Consider the following 27756-nt stretch of genomic DNA (forward strand, 5'->3'; position numbering starts at 1 on the left):
CAAGTGCTGGCGCGTGGTGTGGCTTGTTCCCACCCTATCTAGGGATTGCTTTGATACATCCCATCTGTAATGGCTGCACGTGCTTGATGACAAGGAAGGGAAAATTAGGTTCTTACTGTGATAATTTTCTTTCCTTTAGTCATAGCAGATGCAGCCATGATCCCTCCCTGTCTGAATGCTATCTGCTGTAAATCTATTTCAGGTTCTGTTCATGTTTCCTGGAGATTCCGTCCTTGGGAGAAAGTTGGAAAACAGTCTTCAGGATTCTTGTTCAATTAAAGGAGGATGACTTGGAGTCACGTGATGCAGTTGGAGCGATAGCAACGTTTTGGTGCTGCTCCGCGGACCCCGCTCGCTCCCGGCGACCTACAAACTGACTGACCTCAAAATATACTAATTTCGTCCCGTTAAAGTGTGGTGGAAGGTGCATGGACCCATTTCTTGTACCCATGCCGCTTGGAAGCACGAGGAAGAGCTCAAAAAACGAAAAAGAAAAGACCTTGGTAATGAGCGGCGAATCCAAGATGGCGGCCGCGTCGCCGCGAGGCGAGGCTGAGTTTACCGCCAGACAGCTCTCACAACTAGTAGCGGCGGTGGGCACAGCGCTAGAGCCTCGATTCCTCACACTAGAGGGGAAGCTGGAGAAACTGGACAGCCGATTGGAAGAAATCAATAGCAGAACCGCGGAGGTGGAAAGGAGAGTCTCTGAAATCGAAGAAACTTGGCAACAACATGAGCCAGAACTTTCCAACCTAAATAAACGCCTGGCCGCCCAAGAGGAGAAGTTGGATGAACTAGAAAACAGAGCCAGACGATGTAATCTTAGGCTGGTGGGTCTGCCTGAAACAATTCCTGATAAAAACCTGGGCACGCTGCTTGAAAGTTGGATTTCTAAAGAATTTGCTATTTCGGACAGCAGAGGTCCACTATGCATTGAAAGAGCACATAGGCTGGGGAAACCACGCCTAAATGGAGCTAAACCGAGAGTGGTAATTATAAAAATTCACAATTATATTCACAAAGAGGAAATCCTACAGGGATTCCGTCAGAAAAGAGATTCGCTTAACTACGCAGGTGCCCCGATCCACATATTTCAAGACTACTCAGCCAGCATACAAGAAAGGAGAAGGAAATTTCACCCGGTGTGTACCACTTTGATTGAACAAAATACCAGGTTTATGCTGCTTTACCCTGCCACTCTAAAAATTCTGGAAAACGGGAAGTGGATATCATTTACATCAGAACATTTAGCCCGGCAATACATTAACAAAGAGCTGAAAAGCCAGGAAGCACCGGCTTGAACCAGTTCTGAGCACATGGTGGTGAGCACATTCTGCAATTGATTGAAATGTCTTGATGGGACAAACAGCACTGTAAAGACTTTTCACATAGAGGTCATAGTTAATATGTTTTATTATTGCATTGTTGGACCTGGGGGTGAGTGGGGAACCGGCACGCTGTGACTCTGCCTAGATGGGGTTTTCCATCTCGGGGCTAATCTGGGAGCAAAGGGGGGGGATAAGGGGGTTAGATACAGGGAGGGAGGGAGGGAGGGGGGTGGGCAAAGATGGGAGGGAAGAGATAGGAGTGGAGTCATGTTATAAAATAGCGAAGAAGTTCTTAACAATGTTTGTTCTCACAAATGGAGTGTTTGGGATAATGAAAAATTTCCCACAGGTTGAACCACATACCCCCTGGGGGAGGCTGGGCTCCCGGAGGAATATTTTGATGCTAACCATAATAGTTTCAATGAAACACAGGAAAGATTAGTCGAACTGGTCTTAAGATATTATCATGGAATGTTTCAGGAGTCACATCACCTGTAAAACGATATAAAATTCTGACACAGATAAAGAGACAAGGTATAGATATTGCATGCTTACAGGAAACAAAGTTATCTGACTCAGAGCACAAAAAATTGTCAGCGATGGGTGGGTGAAAGCCACTTCTCCTCTTCGGGTAATAGGAGGAGCGGGGTAGCAATACTTATTCGTAAGGGATTACCTTGCACAACAAAACTAATCCATAGAGATACTGAGGGACGACTTGTACTCTTACAAATAAACTACCAAGGACAAAAGTTTTACATCTGTGCAGTATATGCCCCAAATGCTTATAGTTCAAATTTCTTCCAATCCCTTATAACACTAGGACTACAGTACAGCGATGCCCCCTGGATATGGGCGGGAGATTTTAATCAAGTACTAGACCCGAGTCTAGATAGATCCTCACCTACAACTATTCCCGGGTCAGGTAAGGGGAAGGGGATACCAATGCTTTCTCCGAGGACAAGCAGGCTGCTTGTTCTCACGACTGGGTGACGTCCGTGGCAGCCCCCACCAACCGGAAAAAAGCTTTGCGGGACGGTCGGCACGCAGGGCACGCCCACCGCGCATGCGCGGCCGTCTTCCCGCCCGTGCGTGACCGCTCCCGCCAGTTCTTTTTTTCCGCGCCTGGAGAGAGTCGTGCCTGTGCCGCTCTCTCTTTTTCAGCCCTGGAAAAACCGTCGCGTTTACGCGAACTTCTTCTTTTATTTAATCTAATTGCCGCGCGCTCCACTTTTTTCTTTCTTTCCTAAAAAAAAAAAAAAAAAAAAAAGGAGCACGCGCTCCCTTTTTCCCTCGCTTCCAGCGGGGACGTTGCGTTGCGGCCTATTGGCCGCACGGTCGTTTTCATTTTCGAGGTGTGATTTCCGCCACCATCGACGACTTTAATTTCGCCGACGCGATTTTTCCGTCGATGTCCTCGAAGGTCCCGAGTGGATTTAAAAAGTGTGGTCGGTGCGGCCGGCCCATCTCGCAGACCGACACCCATGCTTGGTGCCTCCAGTGCCTCGGGCCGGAGCACAATTTCAAGTCGTGTCCCCTGTGTCTCGGTCTCCGGAAACGGACTCAGGTTGCGAGGCAAGTTCAACGGGACCGTATTTTTGGAACTTGCGCCGGCCCCTCGACGTCGACCTCGACGGCATCGGTATCGACGCCCGGCCCTTCGGTACCGGTATCGATGCCCGAGACATCGGCACCGATGGCATCGACCCCAGGAGAACAGGTCCCGTCGGCCCGCCGGTCCTCCGGTCCTCCGGTGAGGGTAGAGGTGAGAGGCCGCGTGGGCAGTCGGCCCCGGTCACTCCCTCAGCCCGTGGCCCACGGGACCGAACCCTGTCTGACCCGGTTCCTCGAGACCGAGGGGGATCGTCATCCTCCTCCTCCATGCCTCCCGGCGCCGGTGACGGGCATCGGAAGAAGGATAAGAAGCGCCGTCACCGGTCGCCCTCGATGCACATCGGAGAGGAGTCGACGCCGAAGCGTCTCCATCGAGAGGAGAGATCCCCGTCGGTGATAGAGGTGCCGACGCAACAGGTTCCCGGCACCTCGGTGTCGTCTCCTGGCTCCCACCAGATTCTGGCACCGACACCCCTACCGGCCCCACCGCCTTTCCCGGCAGCGGGCCTGGACGAGTGCCTCAGAGCCATCCTTCCGGGGATCCTGGAAGGGCTGATGCGCCAGACTGTGCCGGCGCCGGGGGTGCTTGCGCCCTCGGCGCCGATGACTGTGGCGCCGGCGAGCTCTAGCCCGGCGCCGGGGCAATCAACACCGCCGCCGCTTGCGGCGCCGGTCTCGACCGCCACGCAGGTGGAGTCCCCGTCGACGTCGATGGAGGGAGCTCCGTCCCCGCCGGCGCGGGAGTCCACCGCTCGACGACACCGAGACCCTGGTGCCTCGACGTCGAGCCGGGCCCGGTTCAGGACTCAGCTACATGAGCTTATGTCCGATACCGAGGATGAGGACTCGTGGGGGGAAGAGGAGGACCCTAGATATTTCTCCTCAGAGGAGTCTACGGGCCTTCCCTCGGACCCCACGCCTTCACCGGAGAGGAAACTCTCACCTCCTGAGAGTCTCTCCTTTGCCTCTTTTGTGCGGGATATGTCTATTAGCATTCCCTTTCCCGTGGTCTCTGTGGAAGAGCCGAGGGCCGAGATGCTCGAGGTCCTCGACTATCCATCACCACCTAGAGAGTCCTCCACGGTGCCGCTGCACAATGTCCTCAAGGAGACACTGCTTCGGAACTGGGTGCGACCGTTAACTAACCCCACCATTCCCAAGAAAGCAGAGTCCCAGTACAGGATCCACTCCGACCCAGAGTTAATGCGGCCCCAACTGCCCCATGACTCTGCGGTCGTGGATTCTGCTCTCAAGAGGGCACGGAGTTCGAGGGATACCGCCTCGGCGCCCCCGGGGCGGGAGTCTCGCACTCTGGACTCGTTTGGGAGGAAGGCCTACCAATCCTCCATGCTCGTGACCCGCATCCAGTCATACCTGCTCTATATGAGCATCCACATGCGGACCAATGTGCAACAGCTGGCGGACCTGGTCGATAAGCTCCCGCCGGAGCAGTCCAGGCCTTATCAGGAGGTGGTCAGGCAGCTGAAGGCGTGCAGAAAGTTCCTGTCCAGGGGTATTTTTGACACCTGTGACGTGGCATCTCGTGCTGCGGCCCAAGGTATAGTGATGCGCAGGCTCTCATGGCTGCGTGCCTCTGACCTGGACAACCGCACCCAGCAGAGACTGGCCGACGTCCCTTGCCGGGGGGATAACATTTTCGGTGAGAAGGTCGAGCAGATGGTGGACCAACTGCATCAGCGGGAAACCGCTCTCGACAAGCTCTCCCACCGGGCGCCTTCAGCATCCACCTCCACAGGTGGACGTTTTTCCCGGGCCCGGCAGGCTGCACCCTATTCTTTTGCGAAGCGTAGGTACAACCAGCCGGCCCGAAGGCCTCGTCAGGCACAGGGACAGCCCCAGCGCGCTCGTTCTCATCAACAGCGTGCGCCTAAGCAGCCCCCTGCGCCTCCACAGCAAAAGCCGGGGACGGGCTTTTGACTGGATCCACAGGAACATAGCCACCCTACAAGTGTCCGTACCGGACGATCTGCCGGTCGGAGGGAGGTTAAAATTTTTTCACCAAAGGTGGCCTCTCATAACCTCCGACCAGTGGGTTCTCCAAATTGTGCGGTGCGGATACGCCCTGAATTTGGCCTCCCTGCCTCCAAATTGTCCTCCGGGAGCTCAATCCTTCAGCTCCCACCACAAGCAGGTACTTGCAGAGGAACTCTCCGCCCTTCTCAGCGCCAATGCGGTCGAGCCCGTACCACCCGGGCAGGAAGGGCAGGGATTCTATTCCAGGTACTTCCTTGTGGAAAAGAAAACAGGGGGGATGCGTCCCATCCTAGACCTGAGAGGCCTGAACAAATTCCTGGTCAAAGAAAAGTTCAGGATGCTTTCCTTGGGCACCCTTCTGCCAATGATTCAGAAAAACGATTGGCTATGTTCCCTGGATTTAAAGGACGCATATACTCACATACCGATACTGCCAGCTCACAGACAGTATCTCAGATTCCGCCTGGGCGCACGCCACTTTCAGTATTGTGTGCTGCCCTTTGGGCTCGCCTCTGCCCCACGAGTGTTTACCAAGTGCCTCGTGGTGGTAGCGGCATACCTACGCAAGCTGGGAGTGCACGTGTTCCCATATCTCGACGATTGGCTGGTCAAGAACACCTCGGAGGCAGGAGCCCTCCGGTCCATGCAGTGCACTATTCAACTTCTGGAGCTGCTGGGGTTTGTGATAAATTACCCAAAGTCCCATCTCCAGCCAACTCAGTCTCTGGAATTCATAGGAGCGCTGCTGAATACCCAGACGGCTCAGGCCTACCTTCCCGAAGCGAGGGCCACCAATCTCTTGGCCCTGACTTCGCAGACCAGAGCGTCTCAGCAGATCACAGCTCGGCAGATGTTGAGACTTCTGGGTCATATGGCCTCCACAGTTCATGTGACTCCCATGGCTCGTCTTCACATGAGATCTGCTCAATGGACCCTAGCTTCCCAGTGGTTCCAAGCCACCGGGAATCTAGAAGATGTCATCCGCCTCTCCACCAGTTGCCGCACTTCACTGCTCTGGTGGACCATCCGGACCAATTTGACCCTGGGACGTCCATTCCAAATTCCGCAGCCCACGAAAGTGCTGACAACGGATGCATCTCGCCTGGGGTGGGGAGCCCATGTCGATGGGCTTCACACCCAGGGTCTGTGGTCCCTCCAGGAAAAGGATCTGCAGATCAACCTCCTGGAGCTCCGAGCGATCTGGAACGCACTGAAGGCTTTCAGAGATCGGCTGTCCTGCCAAATTATCCAAATTCGGACAGACAATCAGGTTGCAATGTATTACGTCAACAAGCAGGGGGGCACCGGATCTCGCCCCCTGTGTCAGGAGGCCGTCGGGATGTGGCGTTGGGCGTGTCGGTTCGGCATGCTCCTCCAAGCCACGTACCTGGCAGGCGTAAACAACAGTCTGGCCGACAGACTGAGCAGAGTCATGCAACCGCACGAGTGGTCGCTCCATGCCAGAGTGGTATGCAAGATCTTCCGAGCGTGGGGCACCCCCTCGGTGGACCTTTTCGCCTCTCAGACCAACCACAAGCTGCCTCTGTTCTGTTCCAGACTTCAGGCACACGGCAGGCTAGCGTCGGATGCCTTTCTCCTCCATTGGGGGACCGGCCTCCTGTATGCTTATCCTCCCATACCTTTGGTGGGGAAGACCTTACTGAAGCTCAAGCAAGACCGCGGCACCATGATTCTGATAGCGCCCTTTTGGCCTCGTCAGATCTGGTTCCCTCTTCTTCTGCAGTTGTCCTCAGAAGAACCGTGGAGATTGGAGTGTTTTCCGACTCTCATTTCGCAGAACGACGGAGCGTTGCTGCACCCCAACCTTCAGTCCCTGGCTCTCACGGCCTGGATGTTGAGGGCGTAGACTTCACTGCGTTGGGTCTGTCTGAGGGTGTCTCCCGGGTCTTGCTTGCCTCTAGGAAGGATTCCACTAAAAAGAGTTACTTTTTCAAGTGGAGGAGGTTTGTCGTGTGGTGTGAGAGCAAGGCCCTAGAACCTCGTTCCTGCCCTGCACAGAACCTGCTTGAATACCTTCTGCACTTATCAGAGTCTGGCCTCAAGACCAACTCAGTAAGGAATCACCTTAGTGCGATTAGTGCTTACCATTATCGTGTGGAAGGTAAAGCCATCTCTGGAGAGCCTTTAGTCGTTCGATTCATGAGAGTCTTGCTTTTGTCAAAGCCCCCTATCAAGCCTCCTACTGTGTCATGGGATCTCAACGTCGTCCTCACCCAGCTGATGAAACCTCCTTTTGAGCCACTGAATACCTGCCATCTGAAGTACTTGACCTGGAAGGTCATTTTCTTGGTGGCAGTTACTTCAGCTCGTAGGGTCAGTGAGCTTCAAGCCCTGGTAGCTCATGCTCCATATACCAAATTTCATCACAACAGAGTAGTGCTCCGCACCCACCCAAAGTTCCTGCCGAAGGTGGTGTCGGAGTTCCATCTTAACCAGTCAATTGTCTTGCCAACATTCTTCCCCAGGCCGCATACCCGCCCTGCTGAACGTCAGTTGCACACATTGGACTGCAAGAGAGCATTGGCCTTCTACTTGGAGCGGACACAGCCCAACAGACAGTCCGCCCAATTGTTTATTTCTTTCGACCCTAACAGGCTAGGGGTCGCTGTCGGGAAACGCACCATCTCTAATTGGCTAGCAGATTGCATTTCCTTCACTTATGCCCAGGCTGGGCTGGCTCTTGAGGGTCATGTCACGGCTCATAGTGTCAGAGCCATGGCAGCGTCGGTGGCCCACTTGAAGTCAGCCACTATTGAAGAGATCTGCAAGGCTGCGACGTGGTCATCTGTCCACACATTCACATCACATTACTGCCTCCAGCAGGATACCCGACGCGACAGTCGGTTCGGGCAGTCGGTGCTGCAGAATCTGTTTGGGGTGTAAATCCAACTCCACCCTCCAGGACCCGAATTTATTCTGGTCAGGCTGCACTCTCAGTTAGTTGTTCTTCGTAGGTCAATTTCTGTTGTACCCTCGCCGTTGCGAGGTTCAATTGACCTGGGTTCTTGTTTTGAGTGAGCCTGAGAGCTAGGGATACCCCAGTCGTGAGAACAAGCAGCCTGCTTGTCCTCGGAGAAAGTGAATGATACATACCTGTAGCAGGTGTTCTCCGAGGACAGCAGGCTGATTGTTCTCACCTACCCTCCCTCCTCCCCTTTGGAGTTGTGTGTTTCATCTTTTGCTAGTCATTCAACTGGCGGGAGCGGTCGCGCACGGGCGGGAAGACGGCCGCGCATGCGCGGTGGGCGTGCCCTGCGTTCCGACCGTCCCGCGAAGCTTTTTTCCGGTTGGTGGGGGCTGCCGCGGACGTCACCCAGTCGTGAGAACAATCAGCCTGCTGTCCTCGGAGAACACCTGCTACAGGTATGTATCATTCACTTTGTAAACACCTCCAATTAATTGATCCGTGGCGCACCCTCCACCCCACAACAAAAGACTATACACATCAGTCTAAAGCACATTCCTCCTGGTCCAGAATTGACTACATACTAATATCACAACCCTGGTTCTTTAAAGTCCAGAAAGCCACTATTGGCCCGATGGAAATATCGGACCATAGCATGATATGGGTGGAAATTAATATAGGTGGGGGTAGTGGAGGAAGCAATAAATGGAGATTTCCTGCATATTTATACCAAGATAAACAACTGTTAGAACACATGCAAGAAAAATGGCAATTATATGAAGATACAAACTTGATTTCATGTGATTCTCCTACAATATATTGGGAAGCCTCTAAGGCGGTTATGAGGGGAGAAATAATAGCATTTGTGTGCTAGGAAAAAATGCCTGGCAGCCGGAATATTACAACTAGAAGCAACATATATAAAGGCCAAGAGGAAATACTTGGGTAACCCAACAACAATTAATAGAGACTCAATGTCTGCAGCCTTAGTAGCATTGAACTCCCTGATACACGAGCAAACAAAGAAACAGTTAATAGCGCGACGTCTGAATTTTCAAAGATTTGGGAACAAGTCTGGGAAATTATTGACAAGGGTGGCAAAAGCAACTACACAGCGATTTATCCCTTTGATTGAAAATGCCAAGGGAGATAAGTTTAATCAATTACAGGACATAGTAAACGCATTCCATGAGCATTTTACACAGATGTATACTTCCCAAAATAGGGTCCAAGGCCCCCTGACTAAAGATTACTTAGAGGATGCAAAAATGCCACGATTGCCAGAGGAAGCCAGTCAAATACTATCTAAACCCCTACAAACACAAGAAGTATTCAAAGTAATAAAAAATTTACAAATAGGGTCGGCACCAGGATTGGACGGCTTCTCCAATGAGTATTACAAAATGCTAACACCACAACTATGTGGAGCGTTAACTGACTATTTAGAAGCAGTGGTTGCCAGGGGAGCCTTTTCACCCAGAGAGAATGAGGCGTTGATCACCCTAATTCCTAAACCAGGCAAACCCAAAGATCAAGTAGAATCCTATAGGCCCATCTCCCTCATCAATGTTGATGTAAAGATTCTATCCCGAATTTTAGCAAATAGACTGATGCACCACTTGCCAGTATTAATTGGAGAGCACCAGGTGGGGTTTGTTAAGGGCCGTCAAGCAGTTCAACAGGTACGGAAAGCCCTATTGGCAGTGGCATATGGGCAAGTTACAGGGGACCCTCTCATATTGGTTAGCCTAGATGCAGCCAAAGCATTCGACAAAGTTAACTGGGACTATATGTTCCAAGTACTTGAATATACGGGCTTAGATGGCTGGTTTTTAAAAGCTACAAAAACACTGTACAAAAATACCACAGCACAACTACTAATAAATGGTACCAGATCTAAGCCATTTGGAGTAGAGCGTGGTACCAGACAAGGATGTCCACTATCCCCTTTGTTGTTCCTCATATATTTAGAGCCGCTATTGCGTACTATGCTTTTGGACCCAGACATACAGGGAGTTACGCTTCATGGGACACTAATTAAAACCCTGGCTTTTGCTGATGATATGCTTCTCACACTTACTCAACCAAAAACTTCAGTCCAACGCCTTCGTAATAGACGAATTTGGGTTCTACTCAGGATTGCAATTAAACTTGCAAAAATCACTAGCCCTTTCAGTACAAGAAACAGTGCAAGAGGAGTGGGAGGGTCCCTTTCCTTTTCAGTGGGCCCGGGGCTCACTTAAGTACCTAGGGGTCAAGGTACCGAGGGATCTGACAAAGTTGTATAAGGAAAATATGGACCCCTTAATGAGGCATACAAGGGAGGCTCTACAGGGGTGGCAGGGCCTACCTTTGTCTTTGAGGGGAAGAATCACCATGTACAACATGTTTATTTTTCCCAAATGGACATATACCTTCCAGATGATCCCTGCTGTATTGGGATATAAAGAGGAGAGGTGGCTTAAAAAAACCCTTACAACATTTCTGTGGCAAGGAAAACGCGCACGTATTGGGTTACATAAACTTATGAGACCTTGCCTAAAAGGAGGGCTAGGGCTGCTTGATTTAAAACTTATTTCAATTGCTTGTAACCTGAGACACTTATCAGATTGGTTTCGTTCCAGAGAGTTTTTCTCCTGTACGAAAGTGGAAACCTTGCTGATGGCCCCAATGGGATTTGCTTATTGGCTACATGCCCCTCCAGAGGAACTCCCAAACCTAGGCTCATATAGATTTCTATTGAACCCCTTGCGGAAAACATGGAAATGGTTGAGTAAAAAAATCAAATGGAATAGTATGGTGTCCCCACTACTACCCATTAAGGGTAACTCAGCATTCCCGGAGGGAGGAAAATCTGTGTTGTTTAGGAAATGGGAGATGTGTGGTATTAAATATCTATTCCAAGTAGTGTCGGAGACAGGGGTTATTAAAACATTTCAGGCCCTGTGTACAGAATTTGGACTTGAACAAAAAGACTATTTTCAATATTTTCAACTTAAACATTATATACGAACGTTGCCGGCCATGGCTCTTACCCAACAAACATGGGAATCAATGAGTGAGATGCTGGGCCTAGAAGCACAATTAAAAGTGCCACTCAAATACTTTCATCACCATTTAAGAGAGTCACAGGAAACACTTGACTACGCGCAGGTGTCACAACAATGGCATCAGGAGCTCCGATGGAAACCGGATCCAGAACAGATAAAACTGAGCTTAAAGGGTGTGTACAGCGTGACGGAGAATGTAACCTGGCAGGAAATGCATTACAAATTTCTCATGAGATTGTATACAGTGGTGGAAATAAGTATTTGATCCCTTGCTGATTTTGTAAGTGTGCCCACTGACAAAGACATGAGCAGCCCATAATTGAAGGGTAGGTTATTGGTAACAGTGAGAGATAGCACATCACAAATTAAATCCGGAAAATCACATTGTGGAAAGTATATGAATTTATTTGCATTCTGCAGAGGGAAATAAGTATTTGATCCCCCACCAACCAGTAAGAGATCTGGCCCCTACAGACCAGGTAGATGCTCCAAATCAACTCGTTACCTGCATGACAGACAGCTGTCGGCAATGGTCACCTGTATGAAAGACACCTGTCCACAGACTCAGTGAATCAGTCAGACTCTAACCTCTACAAAATGGCCAAGAGCAAGGAGCTGTCTAAGGATGTCAGGGACAAGATCATACACCTGCACAAGGCTGGAATGGGCTACAAAACCATCAGTAAGACGCTGGGCGAGAAGGAGACAACTGTTGGTGCCATAGTAAGAAAATGGAAGAAGTACAAAATGACTGTCAATCGACAAAGATCTGGGGCTCCACGCAAAATCTCACCTCGTGGGGTATCCTTGATCATGAGGAAGGTTAGAAATCAGCCTACAACTACAAGGGGGGAACTTGTCAATGATCTCAAGGCAGCTGGGACCACTGTCACCACGAAAACCATTGGTAACACATTACGACATAACGGATTGCAATCCTGCAGTGCCCGCAAGGTCCCCCTGCTCCGGAAGGCACATGTGACGGCCCGTCTGAAGTTTGCCAGTGAACACCTGGATGATGCTGAGAGTGATTGGGAGAAGGTGCTGTGGTCAGATGAGACAAAAATTGAGCTCTTTGGCATGAACTCAACTCGCCGTGTTTGGAGGAAGAGAAATGCTGCCTATGACCCAAAGAACACCGTCCCCACTGTCAAGCATGGAGGTGGAAATGTTATGTTTTGGGGGTGTTTCTCTGCTAAGGGCACAGGACTACTTCACCGCATCAATGGGAGAATGGATGGGGCCATGTACCGTACAATTCTGAGTGACAACCTCCTTCCCTCCGCCAGGGCCTTAAAAATGGGTCGTGGCTGGGTCTTCCAGCACGACAATGACCCAAAACATACAGCCAAGGCAACAAAGGAGTGGCTCAGGAAGAAGCACATTAGGGTCATGGAGTGGCCTAGCCAGTCACCAGACCTTAATCCCATTGAAAACTTATGGAGGGAGCTGAAGCTGCGAGTTGCCAAGCGACAGCCCAGAACTCTTAATGATTTAGAGATGATCTGCAAAGAGGAGTGGACCAAAATTCCTCCTGACATGTGTGCAAACCTCATCATCAACTACAGAAGACGTCTGACCGCTGTGCTTGCCAACAAGGGTTTTGCCACCAAGTATTAGGTCTTGTTTGCCAGAGGGATTAAATACTTATTTCCCTCTGCAGAATGCAAATAAATTCATATACTTTCCACAATGTGATTTTCCGGATTTAATTTGTGATGTGCTATCTCTCACTGTTACCAATAACCTACCCTTCAATTATGGGCTGCTCATGTCTTTGTCAGTGGGCAAACTTACAAAATCAGCAAGGGATCAAATACTTATTTCCACCACTGTATATCACCACACAGGGCCTACAAGGCGACTTTGAGAGCAACAGATGATTGCCCAAAATGTGGAACAGTGGGGGCATCTTTGGGACATATGTTCTGGTACTGCCCAAGGGTAAAGCCCTTCTGGATAAAACTTGGACATCAAGTATCGCAAATGTGGAACATACATTGGCAGCCAACACCGGGACAATTATTTGATGTCTATAAAATTTGCGGCAAGTCACCAGAGAGACTTAAAGAATTCTTGAAAAGAGTAATCTTGATGGGCAAACGTACCATATTACAACTATGGTTACAACCAGACCCACCCGAAACACCGCAATGGCGCGGTGCTATGATGCAATGCTGTATGCTGGAAAAAAAAAAAGTGGGAGACTTAGCTTCAAAGAAGGGAGACCAGTTCTGTAAAACCTGGCTCCCGTTTTGGGATACCCTGACACCCGTTGTGAGAAGCAGGATATTGAATTGTTAATAGAACTTGTAGCGGAATAGTTGAGGGTGGGAGTGGGGAGGGGGGGGGGAGGAGGGAGAAAATATATAAACGTGATGACATTTTTATATGTATTGTTTGCATTATTTGATATGATATGTTCAGTGTTATCAATAAAATGATATGGAAAAAAAAAGGAGGATGACTTAATTCCCTCCAGTTTCATGTTTTGGAGGATGTTTATTCCCTCCAGTTATGTCTCAGTGGAGGATGAGTTTATGCCCTCCGGGAGGATGTTCCTAAGAAACAAGATGGCAAGCGATCTGCAAAATCCAACGTGGAGACAAACAAAGCAGATCAATCAGTGATATGGTTCAAAACTTTATTTTCAGAGATTCGCCCGACACAGACTGTGTTTCGCCCACAAGGGCTGCGTCGGGCTCTACAAAAGCAAATAAAATCAAATACAATTAAAAACATATATATTTGTATAATACTATATCATAAAGCGTTAATAATGAAAAAGAAACCATATCAGATATATAAAATCAAACACTTTTTTTTTTTTTGTGAGTTTTATTGAGTGATAAAATTGTATGAGGTATTTTGTTATAATTGTTGAGTCTGATTCTTTATATATGTAAGTATAAATGATATTTCATTATGCTAATTATTGTTTGGACTATTGTTTTTATGCTATCTAAATCAGTTATCTCTATTTCAGATTATTATCATATGCATAACAGAGAATTTATGGTTATGTCTTATTTGTGTTATTCAAATTTGTATGTTTGTAAACATAGGTTTATGCAAGTATTTATGTTTATTTCCTCGACGATATTTGATTTCTCCTTCCAAGTGTTTGATTGATTTTATATATCTGATATGGTTTCTTTTTCATTATTAACGCTTTATGATATAGTATTATACAAATATATATGTTTTTAATTGTATTTGATTTTATTTGCTTTTGTAGAGCCCCTGACGCAGCCCTTGTGGGCGAAACACAGTCTGTGTCGGGCGAATCTCTGAAAATAAAGTTTTGAACCATATCACTGATTGATCTGCTTTGTTTGTCTCCACTCCGGGAGGAGGTTTCATTCCCTCCATTCTGAGTTAATGCCCTTTGTTGTAGGGCCATCGTTCGCTGTGAGGAAAGCTCATGTTATTCCCATTGCGGTTTGCCATACTGCTTTGGAAGCTTCAAATACTGAAGAGAGGCAGTGGAGCAAGCTGGTATGAGGCACTGAAAAAAGTGTGCTCTCTATCTCCCTCTGCTGGTTGATGGACACAACCCATCTGTAATGGCTGCATCTGACTAAAGGAAAGAAAATTATCACGGTAAGAACCTAATTTTCCCTTCAACTCCGAATCCTGCCGAACTCTAGCGGCCAAGGGCTCCATCGTTAACACGAATAGCAAGGGTGACAGAGGACAACCCTGCCTGGTGCCTCCTTTAAGGAACAAGAGCTCTGTGAGAGAATCATTAATAAGAATTTGGGCCGTCGGATTACTGTAAAGAGCTTGGATCCAACCCCCAAACTCCCCTTGTATGCCAAAATGCTGCAACACCCAAAACAGATAATCCCATACCACTTTATCGAATGCTTTTTCTGCATTCAGACTGGCCAAGATTGCATCTCCTGCCTTCTCCCCTCGAATAAAATGCGACTCACTTTCAGGATATTAGCTGAGGCAAATCTCCCCTGAACAAATCCTACCTGGTCCGAACCAAGGCACCTAGCCGGGCCGTCAAAACTGCCGCCAAGATCTTAATGTCCTGATTTAACAAGGAAATTGGCCTATAAGAGCCCACTAACTCTGCATCCTTTCCTGGCTTCAGGAGGGACCATAATATGAACATGATTTAACGTAGTTCCCACCACACCAGAGGACCCCACCTCCTCGCATTTTGACATAAAAGAGGGGGAGTATCAAATCTTGCAGAATGTTATATTCCGTATCTAAGCCATCCGGGCCTGGGCCTTAGCCAATTTCAATTTTTTAATAATTTGCTGTATTTCCCTTGCAACGACACATTTAGCACTACTTGTTCGCTAATCAAGGATGGAAGCTTCACCTTTCACCTCAGAAAAGGAGCCCTCACTATAAAAAGAGGAGTAAAATCGTACAAACTCCCGCTGTATAGCTCCCAGCCTCGTGCACACACAGCCCCCTGCAACCCTAATTTTGTCAATGTAACTTTTAGCAGACCTGTGCTTCACCAGAGACGTAAGTAGTTTACCTGTCTTATTTCCCCATTGATGAAGCCTGTATTTATACAATTTTATAGAGAGCCTGCGCATCCAAAGTCCTCCTGCAGCCGTTTCTTGCATTCCTTCCTCGCAGACACCGAATGGGGAAAAATGAAAAGCCTCCAGGCATCCCTCAATCTAAGCATGAGATCTTTCACCTGAGATTCTCGGCATTTTGTCAAACATGCCATGTAAGATATAATTTTTCCCCTCAGCACCGCCTTCGCGGCCTCCCAATACACTCAAGGACCTAAAAGATTGCACATCATTTTCAGCCACATAATCTAGCCAACTCTGCCTTAGATAACTTCGGAATTCCCTATCTTAAGGCCAGAAGGCGCCATCGGGCCTGCCCCAACCTCATTTCCCACTGCATACCAATCCACACTGGGGCATGGTCTGACACATCTGGCTCCCCTATTCCTGTCTGCAGTGTCCTGAATCAGAGAATGGGACAGAAGCAAATAATCCAGGCGTGTATAGTCGTGTTCATCCAGATGATGAAGGCACCAGACATCCACCAGCTCCAGCTCTTTAATCACAAAATTCACTCTCCGCTCCACATGGTCTTTACCTACTTTCTTTGGGGGTCTACAGTCTATTGAGGGATCACTGGTTATGTTAAAGTTGTCCCCCCCCCCCCCCCCCCCGAATAAGCGGGTAGTCATCAAAAGTTGCCAATCTAGTCGTCAACAATGAAAAGAACCTATGTGAGTATACATTGGGCACATAAATGCTGCACATCACTACCTTTATACCCTGCAGCAAGCCAGCAACAATGACAGACTGACCCTCTGAGTCCTGATACAACCTGTGCATGCTGAATGCAACAGATTTCCTAATCAGTATAACTACCCCCCCCCCCCCCCCCCCCCCCCCCCCCGTTGCCTACCATTGTATGCCGCAAAATATAACTCACCCACCCAGTCCCTTTTCAGTTTTAGATGTTCGGACTTCCCCAGATGCGTCTCCTGAAGCAATGCTACATCAGCCTTCTGTCTCTTAAGTGCCTGCAAGATTTTTGTTCTCTTTATGGGGGAGTGCACTCCATCAACATTAAGGGAAATGATCTTTAAATTAGCCTTCCTTGTCATCAAGCAGATGAATCCATTACGAGTGGGTTGTGTCCATTAACCAGCAGGGGGAGATAGAGAGCACTGAAAAACCATAGTGCCTCATGGCTAGCTAGCTCCATCTGCCTCTTCAGTATTCTCTATCTCCCCAGCAGGGTGGACGCAGCTCCTTCAGAAAATCCTTCAGAAAATCTGCCTGGGGTTGCTCCTGTGCTGTTGCCAGTTGTAGCAGGGGTGTTGTGGCTGGTGGTGCCCACTTTAAAGGCACATAGGTTCGCCCTTTCCCTGCCTTACCCAGCCCCCGATGTGGATGTAGACACATAGGCTGTCTTTGCCCACGCTGTGGATGCAGGCACATAGGTTTGCCCTTTCACTGCCTTTCCCACGCTACTGATCCTCTGGAGTGGAAAAATTTTACCTCTTGTGCTGTTGCCTCTAACTTTCCTCACAGCGTTAAAAAAAAAAAAAAAAAAAAAAAAAGTTGTGTCGCGCTGGTAGTGCTGCGATCCCAGAAAAGAGGTTTTCTTCTCATTGTGCAGCGGATTGGAGCTCTGTGGACTTGGTCTGGGGAGGTAAGAGCATTTTGTAGCTCCTCCGGGAAGGGCCCGCGTTCGGGACGATTTTGGCGTGAATCCGCCATTTTGAATTTCCCGCCATTTTCGGCGATGGCTGCGGAGGTTGTTACGCACTGTTCCCATTGTGGCAAGCGCAGATCAGCAGCAGCGCTCTGTAAATCGTGCTCTTCTGACGTCAGAGCCGGCCCGAGCATGGCGAGTGAGGTTTCTTTCCGCTCCGTGGAGCTGGCAGCGGGTGCCATTTTGGAACAGCATGGCGCGACCCCCTGCTGAGGCGGAGGGGTTTGAGCCTGGAGGGGAGCGAACCTCGTATGGAGGCTAATAGAGCCTTTACCCCCGGACTGGAACCGGGAGACCAGGGTGAGCCATTCTCCCCTGAGTTTGGGATGTGAGGAGTCTGAGGGGTCTGGCAGGCCCTCGTAGTCTGGAGAGCCAGAGGAAGGTGCAGGATTGCCACTGAATCCAGATGATCCTTCCGCGGTGAGGATCTTCCACCGCAATGATTTCTAATGCACTGCAGGCCCTCTATTGAAGATCCTGCGAGTGCTGAACTCTCCTCTGCTAATCCGAGGATGACAAGTACTAAGAAGCCTGCTCGAGTCTTTCCTTTGCATGACTCCAAGAGTTTATTTCGGATCAATGGGCTGACCCCGAGGGGCCGTTGAAAGTTGCCAGGGCTATGGTGCAATTATACCCTCTAAGTGAGGAGCATTTGGCGTGCCTATCTGTACCTAAAGTGGATGCCCTAGTCATGGCTGTGACAAAGAGAACTACCCTCCCAGTTGAAGGAGGAGTTGCCCTGAAGGACATGCAGGACCGACGCCTTGAGTCAGCTATAAAGCGGTCCTTGAGATTTCAGGCCTATCCTTACGGGCGTCTGCATGCAGCTGTTATGCTGCCCGAGCCTGCCTTGCTTGGTTACAACAGGCAGTGGAACAGCCCGGAGATGGTGCGGAGCCCCTTGCGGAGGTGGCACCGCAGATGGAGTCGGCCTTGTCTGTCTTGGCTGACGCCCTTTATGATCTAGTCAGAGCTTTGGCTAAGCAGATGGCTGTGGCGGTGGCGGCTCGCTGCCTGTTGTGGCTACGGCTTTGGGCGGCTGGCAGCACCTCTAAGCAAAGGTTGGTGAAGTTGCCCTTTCAAGGCCTTCTTTTTGGTGAGGAACTGGAGAAAATTGTTAAAGGCCTGGGGGATGCTAAACCCCAGCGCTTACCCGAGGATAGGCCGCGGCCTTCCTCCAAGGGTCAGGCGGTTCCCTCCTCTTGCAGACCTCGCTTCTGTGAAGCTCGAAGGTACCGCCCGGGGCGTTCTGCTGGGTTTACTTCACGTGCCCGTTTTCAACAGAGGAACTCCTTTCGCTCGGATAAACATTCCGCAGCAGCTGGCTCAAGGCCTGGAGTTCAAGGGTGACCCTCTCAATGATGGTGCGCCGGCCCTCTCCTCGCTCCCTGTTATAGGAGGATGACTTTCCCTCTTTCACGAGGATTGGGCCAAGATTTCCTCAGATCAGTGGGTTTTGGACCTGATCAGAGATGGCTACAGAATAGAATTCAATGCCCCGGTGAGAGACGTGTTTGTGGAGTCCCGATGCGGTTCTGCCACCAAAAGGGCGACGGTAGAGGAGTCCTTGCAAGGCTTGATTCACATAGGGGCAGTGTCCCCGGTGCCTCCCGCCGAACACGGCTCTGGCTGTTACTCCATTTACTTTGTGGTGCCACAAAAAGGAGGGTCTTTTCGGCCCATCCTAGACTTAAAAGAAGTCAACAAGTCCCTGAGAGTGCGACATTTTCACATGGAAACCCTGCGCTCCGTCATTGCAGCGGTACAGCCAGGAGAGTTTCTCACGTTTCTGGACCTGAAAGAAGCTTACTTGCACATTCCTGTTTGGTCCCCGCACCAGAGGTTTCTGAGGTTTGTGGTGATGGGAAAACATTTCCAGTTTCAGGCCTTGCCTTTTTGCCTTGCCACAGCTCCCCCGAACCTTCTCAAAGGTTATGGTGGTGGTAGCTGCTTTCCTCAGGCGAGAGGGTATCCGGGTTCACCCGTACCTAGATGACTGGCTCATCAGAGCGGACTCGGCAGTGAAGAGTCCTCAGATAACAGCCAGAGTGGTCTCAGTACTTCAATCTCTGGGCTGGGTCGTCAATTTGGCCAAAAATCACCTGACCCCCCCTCTTAATCTCTAGAATATTTGGGGGTCCAGTTCAACACAGCCTTGGGGTATGTGTTCCTACCCGAGCAAAGGCAGTGCAAGCTTCAGAACCAGGTCCGTCTGCTCCTGAGGATGCCGCACCCGCGAGCTTGGGACATAGTCCAGCTGTTGGGGTCGATGACGGCCACTTTGGAAGTGGTGCCATGGGCGAGAGTGCACCTGAGACCTCTGCAGTGTTCCCTGCTTCAACGATGGTCTCCAATATCTCAGGATTATCAATGCAGACTCACGTGGCTCCCTGCCGCCCGGCTCAGTATGGAGTGGTGGCTCTCAGACGGCATGCTGCAGCGAGGAATGCCGCTAGCGCTCCCCGATTGGTGCCTGGTGGTAACAGATGCCAGCCTGAAGGACTGGGGTGCACATTGTCAGGGAAGGCATGTCCAGGGTTTGTGGACACCCGAGGAGTCGGAGTGGTCCATCAATCGCTTGGAGTTGAAAGCGATATTCCAGGCGCTTCTGGCCTTTCAATTGACCCTGGAAGGATTGGCTGTCAGAGTTCTGTCGGACAACACGCCAGCAGTGGCTTACCTAAATCGACAAGGCGGCACTCAGTGTCAAGCACTGACCGCAGAGGCCGCTCAGATATGCCACTGGGCCGAGCTACATCTGCAGTTTCTGTCAGCAGCTCACATTGCAGGTCACAGCAATGTGCAAGCCGATGATCTAGCAGGAATCAAATCGACCCAGCGGAGTGGGAACTTGCAGACGAAATATTCCTGCAGATTTGTGCCAAATGGGGGAAGCCCATAGCTGATCTTATGGCCTCAAGCGCAAATGCCAAAGTCCCGTGCTTTTTCAGCAGACGGAGAGATCCTAGCTCGGCAGGGTTGGATGCCTTGGCTCAACCCTGGCCTCAGGGCCTCCTGTATGTGTTCTCTCCGTGGCCCTTGATAGGGTGAGTACTCCTGCAGATTCGGCTACATCAAAGAGAGGTGGTTCTCATCACCCCGGATTGGCCCAGGAGGCCTTGGTATGTGGACCTCCGGCGGATGCTGGTGAAGGCTCCCCTGCTGTTACCTCTGGTACCGAATCTGTTGTCACAGGGACTGGTAGCCATGGAGGATGCCTGCCGCTTTGGTCTTATGGCATGGCTATTGAGAGGGCGCAATTGAGAGACAAGGGTTATTCCAGTAAAGTCATTTCCATTCTCCTACAGGCCCGCAAGTGTTCCACTTCCGTGGCTTATGCCAGGATTTGGCACCAGTTTGAGGCTTGGTGTGCTTCTAAAGCGATCACACCGATACTTGACTTTTTGCAGGATTGTTTACAAAAGGCCTTGCCTATAATTCCCTGTGTGTTCAAGTGACAGCCTTAGCATGTTTTCGAGGGAAGGTCGCTGGCCTCTCTCTGGCTGCTTGTCCGGATGTGGCACGGTTTCTCAGAGGGGTGCTTCGGCTCTGTCCTCCCGTGCGAGCTCCGTGCCCGGCCTGGAACCTGGGGTTAGTTTTAGTGGCCCTTCAGTGTTCGCCCTTCGAGCCGCTTAGGCGAGCTTCGGAAAAGGATGTGACCCTAAAGACGGTCTTTTTGGTGGCCATTGCATCGGCGAAATGGGTATCTGAGCTCCAGGCGCTGTCCTGTCGAGACCCATTTCTGCAATTCTCAGTCCAGAGTTATGGTACGTACTGTGCCATCCTTCATGCCTAAGGTGGTTTTAGCGTTTCACCTAAACCAGCCTATTTTCCTGCCCTCCTTTTCTAAAGAGGAGTTTCCAGAATCCTTTGGGCAATTGCACCTCCTAGATGTGCGAAGGGCTCTGTTGCAGTATCTGCGCATGTCAAATGCCTTTAGGACCTCTGATCACCTTTTTGTTCTGTTATCAGGTCCGCGCAGAGGGTCTCCAGCGTCTAAAGCCACTATAGCCCGTTGGCTCAAAGAAGCTATTTTTAAAGTATATCTGCTGTCTGGCCGGCCTCCACCTGAAGCCTTTAAGGCATATTCCACAAGAGCGATTTCCTCTTCCTGGGCTGAAACTGGAGCACTCTCTTGTCAAGATATTTGTAGTGCAGCTGCTTGGGCTTCTAAGCTCTCTTTTGCTCGACATTACAGGCTGGATGTGGCTGCCAGGAGAGACGCGCATTTTGGAGCACAAGTGCTGGCGTGTGGTGTGGCTTTTGTACGTCCCATCAGTTAATGGGTTCATCTGCTGCTGATGACAAGGAAGGGAAAATTAGGTTCTTACCTTGGTAATTTTCTTTCCTTTAGTCACAGCAGATGAAACAATGATCCCTCCCTGTCCGACTTTGTTTTTTGTTCAGATCTTTTCATGCAGATATAAATTTTTACAAGCGATAAAACAACTTGCTGGAAAGAGAAGTAATATGTAGGAATTATTTCAGTCAGGTAATTCTATTCTCTTCCTTAGACCACTAAATAGGGTGAGTGAAACAAGATAAGGAGATCAATTAAACAGTAAACAGAAAAAAAAAAACAGTGGTATTAATCTGATTATCCCCAGATATTACTCGTCTAATTCATTATTCCACATTGATCATCTGGTTGACTTCTTTAAGGCCAATACGATGTATAGTCAAATCATTTCATTGAAAACTTCCTTGTCATCAAGCAGATGAAGCCATTACGTATGGGTTGTGTCCATCAGCCAGCAGGGGGAGATAGAGAGCACTCAACTTTTCACAGTGCCTCATGGCCAGCCAGCTCCACTGCCTCTTCAGTATTCTCTATCTCCCCAAGCAGGGTGGCTGCAGCTTCTTCGAGCTCCATCAAAAATCTGCCTGGGGGTGGCTCCTGGCTTGCCAGTTGTTAGCCGGGGTGTTAGAGGCTATAGTAGCCTCACTTTGAAGGCACATAGGTTAGCCCTTTCCCTGCCTTACCCATGCCCCCGTGGATGTGGACATATTAGCTTGCTTTTCCCTGGCCTTTCCCACTCAGTGGATGCAGGCACATTGGTTCACCTTTCCCTGCCTTTCCCACTCATCTGAGCCTCCGGAGTTCTTATTACCTCTGCTTTCCTCATAGCGTTAAAAAAAAAAATGGAACAGAGGTTTTCCTTTGATTCTTCTATGAGACCGGAGCTGTGATACTCTGTCCGGTGAGGTAAGAGTGTTTTCTAACTCCTCCGGAGTGGGCCCGCGATCGATTTTGGCGCGAAACCGCCATTTTGAATTTTCCTGCCGTTTTCCGCAATGGCTGCAGAGAATGTAAAGCGCTGTTCCCGGTGTGGCAAGCGCAAATCAGCAGTGGGGCTCTGTAAATCGTGCTGTACAGGAGTAAGAGCAGGCCCGAGCATGGCGAGCGATGATTCTTCCCGCTCAGAGCTGGCAGCGGACGCCATTTTGAATTCTCCGCATGACGCGGCCTCTGTAGAGACGGAGAGCCCTGAGCCCGGGGGGGGGGGGGGGACCTCGAATTGAGGCTATTCAGGGAGCGGCTAGCCCCGGAATGGATGTGGGTGCCCAGGGCGAGTTTTTCTCCCCTGATTTTGTGTTATTGCATAAAGCATATATGCTGAAAAGAGCTCTCCCTCAAGGGTCGTCTGAGGCCCCTTCTATTGTGTCCCCCCCCCCCCCCCCCCCCCCCCGGTGGATTCTGGCCTGGGACAGCCCGCTGAGGCTATTTTCTCTGATAATTGGCATAAAGAAAAGTGTAGAAGGGTTAATTCCCCTTCAGATTGTGGTGCACCTCCTTCCCCCCCCCCCCCCCCCCCCCCCCCCCGGTGGTCGGGCTGTGAGGATTCGGAGAGTTCTGGCAGGCCTTCGTGGTCTGAGGACCCAGAGTCAGGTGCAGAATTACCACAGGATCTGGATGATCCCTCCGCGGTGAGGATTTTCCACCGTGATGAGCTGCCAGCGCTTATTTCTGATGCCCTGCAGGTCCTTTCTATTGAAGAGCCTGACAGTGGCACGGCCTCCTCTGTGAATCCTAGGATGGCTAGTACCAAAAAGCCTGCTCGAGCCTTTCCTTTGCATGACTCCATCCAAGAGCTTATTTCTGCTCAGTGACCCCGAGGGACCTTTGAAAGTTTCCAGGGCTATGGGGCAATTATACCCTCTGCATGAGGAGCATTTGGCTTGCTTTGCAAGGCCTAAAGTAGATGCCCTAGTCACTGTGGTGACAAAGAGAACTACCCTCCCTGTGGAAGGAGGAGTTGCCCTGAAGGATATACAAGACCGTAGGCTGGAAGCAGCAGTTAAAAGGTCCTTTGAAATTGCAGGTCTTACTGTTCGGGTGTCTGCATGCAGTTGTTATGCTGCTAGAGCCTGCCTGGCGTGGTTGCAACAGGCAGTGGAACAGCCCGGAGATGGAGCGGAGCCCTTCTCGGATGTGACTCCGCGGCTGGAGTCGGCCTTGTCCTTTTTGGCTGATGCCCTTTATGATATTGTCAGAGCTTCGGCTAAACAAATGGCAGTAGCAGTGGCGGCTCGCCATCTTATTTGGCTACGACATTGGGCAGCGGCCATGGCCTCTAAGCAAAGGTTGGTGAAGTTGCCCTTTCAAGGCCTTCTCCTATTTGGTGAGGAGTTGGAGGAAAAAAAAATTGTTAAAGGCCTGGGAGATCCTAAACCCCAGCGCTTGCCCGAAGATAGGCCGAGGCCTTCCTCCAAGGGCCAGGCGGTCCACTCCTCTTATAGACCTCGCTTCCGTGAAGCTAGAAGGTACCGCCCGGGGCGTTCTGCTGGGTTCACTTCTCGTGCCCGTTTTTCAGCAGAGGAACTCCTTTCGCTCGGACAAGCGTTCCGCAGCCACCGGCTCTACGTCTGGAGTTCAGGGGCGACCCTCTCAATGATGGTGCGCCGGCCCCCTCCTCGCTTCCTGTCATCGGAGGACGTCTTTCCCTCTTTGCCGAGGAGTGGGCCAATATTTCCTCAGATCAGTGGGTTCTGGACCTGATCAGAGATGGCTACAGAATAGAATTCAACGCCCTAGTAAGAGACGTGTTTGTGGAGTCCCGATGCGGTTCTGCCACCAAACGGGCGGTGGTAGAGGAGACTTTGCAAGGTCTGATTCAGATAGGGGCCGTGTCCCTGGTACCTCCCGCCGAACACGGCTACAGCCGATACTCCATCTCCTTGTGGTGCCGCGAAAAGGTGGGTCTTTTCGCCCTATTCTGGACTTAAAAGAATTAAACAAGTCCCTGAGAGTGCGACATTTTCACATGGGAACCCTGCGCTCCATCATTGCTGTGGTACAGCCAGGAGAGTTTCTCACGTCTCTAGACCTGAAAGAAGCTTACTTGCACATACCAATTTGGCCCCTGCACCTATCTTGCCTAGCATAGGCTGTCCTGGTCGTGGAATTATCTAGACATGGGTTCACTGTGAAGTCTCCTCCCAATAGCAAGGATCCCTCAATGTTCCTAATGAAAAGAATAAGACCATTTTTCCCAAGATCCGTCTTTCGCTGCCTAGTGCAATCCCTCGTATTAAGCCATCTGGATTACTGCAACTCACTATACGCAGGTTGCAAAGAGCAAATACTGAGGAAACTTCAAACAGCCCAGAATACAGCAGCCAGACTCATCTTCGGAAAACCAAAATATGAAAGTGCAAAACCCTTACGAGAGAAGCTACACTGGCTTCCACTCAAGGAACGCATTACTTTTAAAGTATGCACATTAATCCACAAAATCATTCATGGCGAAGCTCCAGCCTACATGTCTGAGTTAATAGACCTACCACCCAGAAACGCCAAAAGATCATCCCGAACCTTCCTCAACCTCCACTTCCCTAATTGCAAGGGCGTAAAATACAAGACGCTACACGCGTCAACCTTTTCTCACGTGGGCACGCAGTTCTGGAATGCACTGCCACGCAACCTGAGAACGATCCACGAGCAAACCTCCTTCCGCAAACTATTGAAGACCCATCTTTTTGAAAAAATCTACGGAAAGAAGCAAAACACATAAAGCTCACACTCACTGTTCACTAATACATCAATACATCCACGTCTGAACTCTCATCCCCCGTAGTCTCACCTCACTCATACCCTTACTCACAGAAATATGTATACCATACATAATGCCCTTTTAACCTCCCGCTGTCTCCTTCCAATCTTTCAAGGTTTGGTTCCAATGTTTATATTCCTTAACAACACTTTGATTGTCTTGTATACCTCTTCACAATATAATCCATAACCAAGTTGTAACAAATTGTATTTCCATCATTCATATCGTATTGGAAGCCACACTGAGCCCGCAAAGAGGTGGGAAAATGTGGGATACAAATGCAATAAATAAATAAAAGGTTTCTGAGGTTTGCGGTGTTGGGAAAGCATTTCCAGTTCCGGGCCTTGCCTTTTGGCCTCGCCACCGCTCCCCGAACCTTTTCGAAGGTAATGGTGGTAGTAGCTGCTTTGCTCAGGCGAGAAGGTATCAGGGTTCACCCGTACCTAGACGACTGGCTCATCAGAGCAGACTCTGTAACAGAGAGCTATCAAGCTACAGCCAGAGTGGTCTCAGTACTTCAATCTGTAGGCTGGGTCGTCAATATGGCCAAAAGTCACCTGACCCCCTCGCAATCTCTAGAATATTTGGGGGCCAGGTTCGACACAGACTCGGGCTATGTATACCTCCCCGAGCTAAGGCGATGCAAGCTTCAGAATCAGGTCCGTCTGCTCCTGTGGATGCCCCGCCCGCGAGCTTGGGACGTTGTCCATCTGCTGGGATCGATGACAGCCACATTGGAAGTGGTGCCCTGGGCGAGAGCGCACCTGAGACCTCTACAGTATTCCCTACTTCAAAGATGGTCTCCAGTTTCTCAGGATTATCAATGCAGACTTTCTCGGCTCCCTGCGGCCCGACTCAGCATGGAGTGGTGGCTCTCAGCATGCTGCGGCGAGGAATGTCGCTGGCGCTCCCCGATTGGTGTCTAGTAGTGACAGATGCCAGCCTGAAGGGCTGGGGTGCACATTGCAAGGGGAAGCATGCCCAGGGTCTGACACCCGAGGAATCGGAGTGGTCCATCATCTGCCTGGAGTTGAAAGCGGTGTTTCAGGCGCTTCTGGCCTTTCAAGTGACCCTGGAAGGATTGGCTGTCAGAGTGATGTCGGACAACACGACAGCAGTGGCCTAAATAAATCGACAAGGCGGCACTCAGTGCAGAGCACTGGCCGCGCAGGCTGAACAGATTTGCCACTGGGCCGAGCTGCATCTTCAGTTTCTGTGGGCAGCTGACATTGTAGGTCAGAGCAACGTGCAACCCGATTATCTAAGGAGGCATCAGATCGACCCAGTGGAATGGGAACTAGCAGACGAAGTATTTCTGCAGATATATGCCAAATGGGGCAAGCCCGTGATGGCTCTTATGGCGACAAGTTCAAATGCCAAAGTCCCGTGCTTCTTCAGCAGACGGAGCGATCCTTGCTCGGCAGGGTTGGATGCCTTGACTCAGACCTGGCCTCCGGGCCTACTATATGTGTTCCCTCCGTGGCCCTTGATAGGGTGCGTGCTCCTGCGGATTCGGCTGCACCCAGGAGAAGTGGTCCTCATCGCCCCAGATTGGCCCAGGAGGCCTTGGTATGCGGACCTCCAACAGATGCTAGTGGAGGCTCCCCTTCCTTTACCTCTGGTACTGAACCTGTTGTCACAGGGCCCGGTAGCCATGGAGGACGCCTGCCGCTTTGGTCTTATGGCATGGCGATTGAGAGGGCGCAATTGAGAGACAAGGGCTATTCTAGCAAGGTCATCTCCACTTTCTTGCAGGCCCGCAAGTGTTCCACTTCCGTTGCCTATGCTCGGATCTGGCGCCAGATTGAGGCTTGGTGTGTTTCTAAAGCGATCACACCCATGCGGGCTTCTGTCTCGCCAATACTTGACTTTTTGCAGGATGGTATACAAAAAGGCTTGGCTTATAATTCCCTGAGTGTTCAAGTGGCAGCCTTGGCATGTTTTCGGGGGAAGGTCGCTGGCCTCTCCCTGGCTGCGCATCCGGATATTGCACGGTTTCTTAGAGGGGTGCTTCGGCTTCGGCCTCCCTTGCGGGCCCCTTGTCCGGCTTGGAACCTGAGGCTAATATTAAAGGCTCTTCAGTGTTCGCTCTTCGAGCCGCTTAGGCGAGCTTCGGAGAAGGATGTGACTCTAAAGACAGTCTTTTTTGTGGCCTTTACATCGGCGAGACGGGTGCCTGAGCTCCAGGCGCTGTCCTGTTGAGACCCATTTCTGCAATTCTCAGAGTCCGGAGTAACGGTACGTACTGTGCCTTGCTTCCGGCCTAAGGTGGTTTCAGCATTTCACCTAAACCAGCCTATATATCTGCCCTCCTTTACTAGGGAGGAGTTTCTGGAATCTTTTGGGCAGTTGCACCTTCTGGATGTGCGAAGGGCTCTGTTGCAGTATCTGCAGATGTCTAATGCTTTCAGGACCTCTGATCACCTTTTTGTATTTTTGTCAGGTCCTCGCAGAGGGTCTCCAGTGTCTAAAGCCACTATAGCCCGTTGGCTTAAGGAAGCCATTTTTTCTGCATATCTGCTTTCTGGCCGGCCTCCGCCTGACGCCTCTAAGATACATTCCAG

General features: G+C 50.3%; 1 protein-coding gene across 5 annotated transcripts in view; it reads left to right on the forward strand.

Annotated features, from left to right (window-relative positions):
* CTNNB1 (catenin beta 1) overlaps positions 1 to 27756 on the forward strand; it is a 254122-nt gene that overhangs the window by 31683 nt on the left and 194683 nt on the right. The gene's annotated exons all lie outside the window — the stretch shown is intronic.

The sequence above is a fragment of the Microcaecilia unicolor genome, chromosome 1, assembly GCF_901765095.1.
Source record: "Microcaecilia unicolor chromosome 1, aMicUni1.1, whole genome shotgun sequence".
NCBI lineage: Eukaryota > Metazoa > Chordata > Amphibia > Gymnophiona > Siphonopidae > Microcaecilia > Microcaecilia unicolor.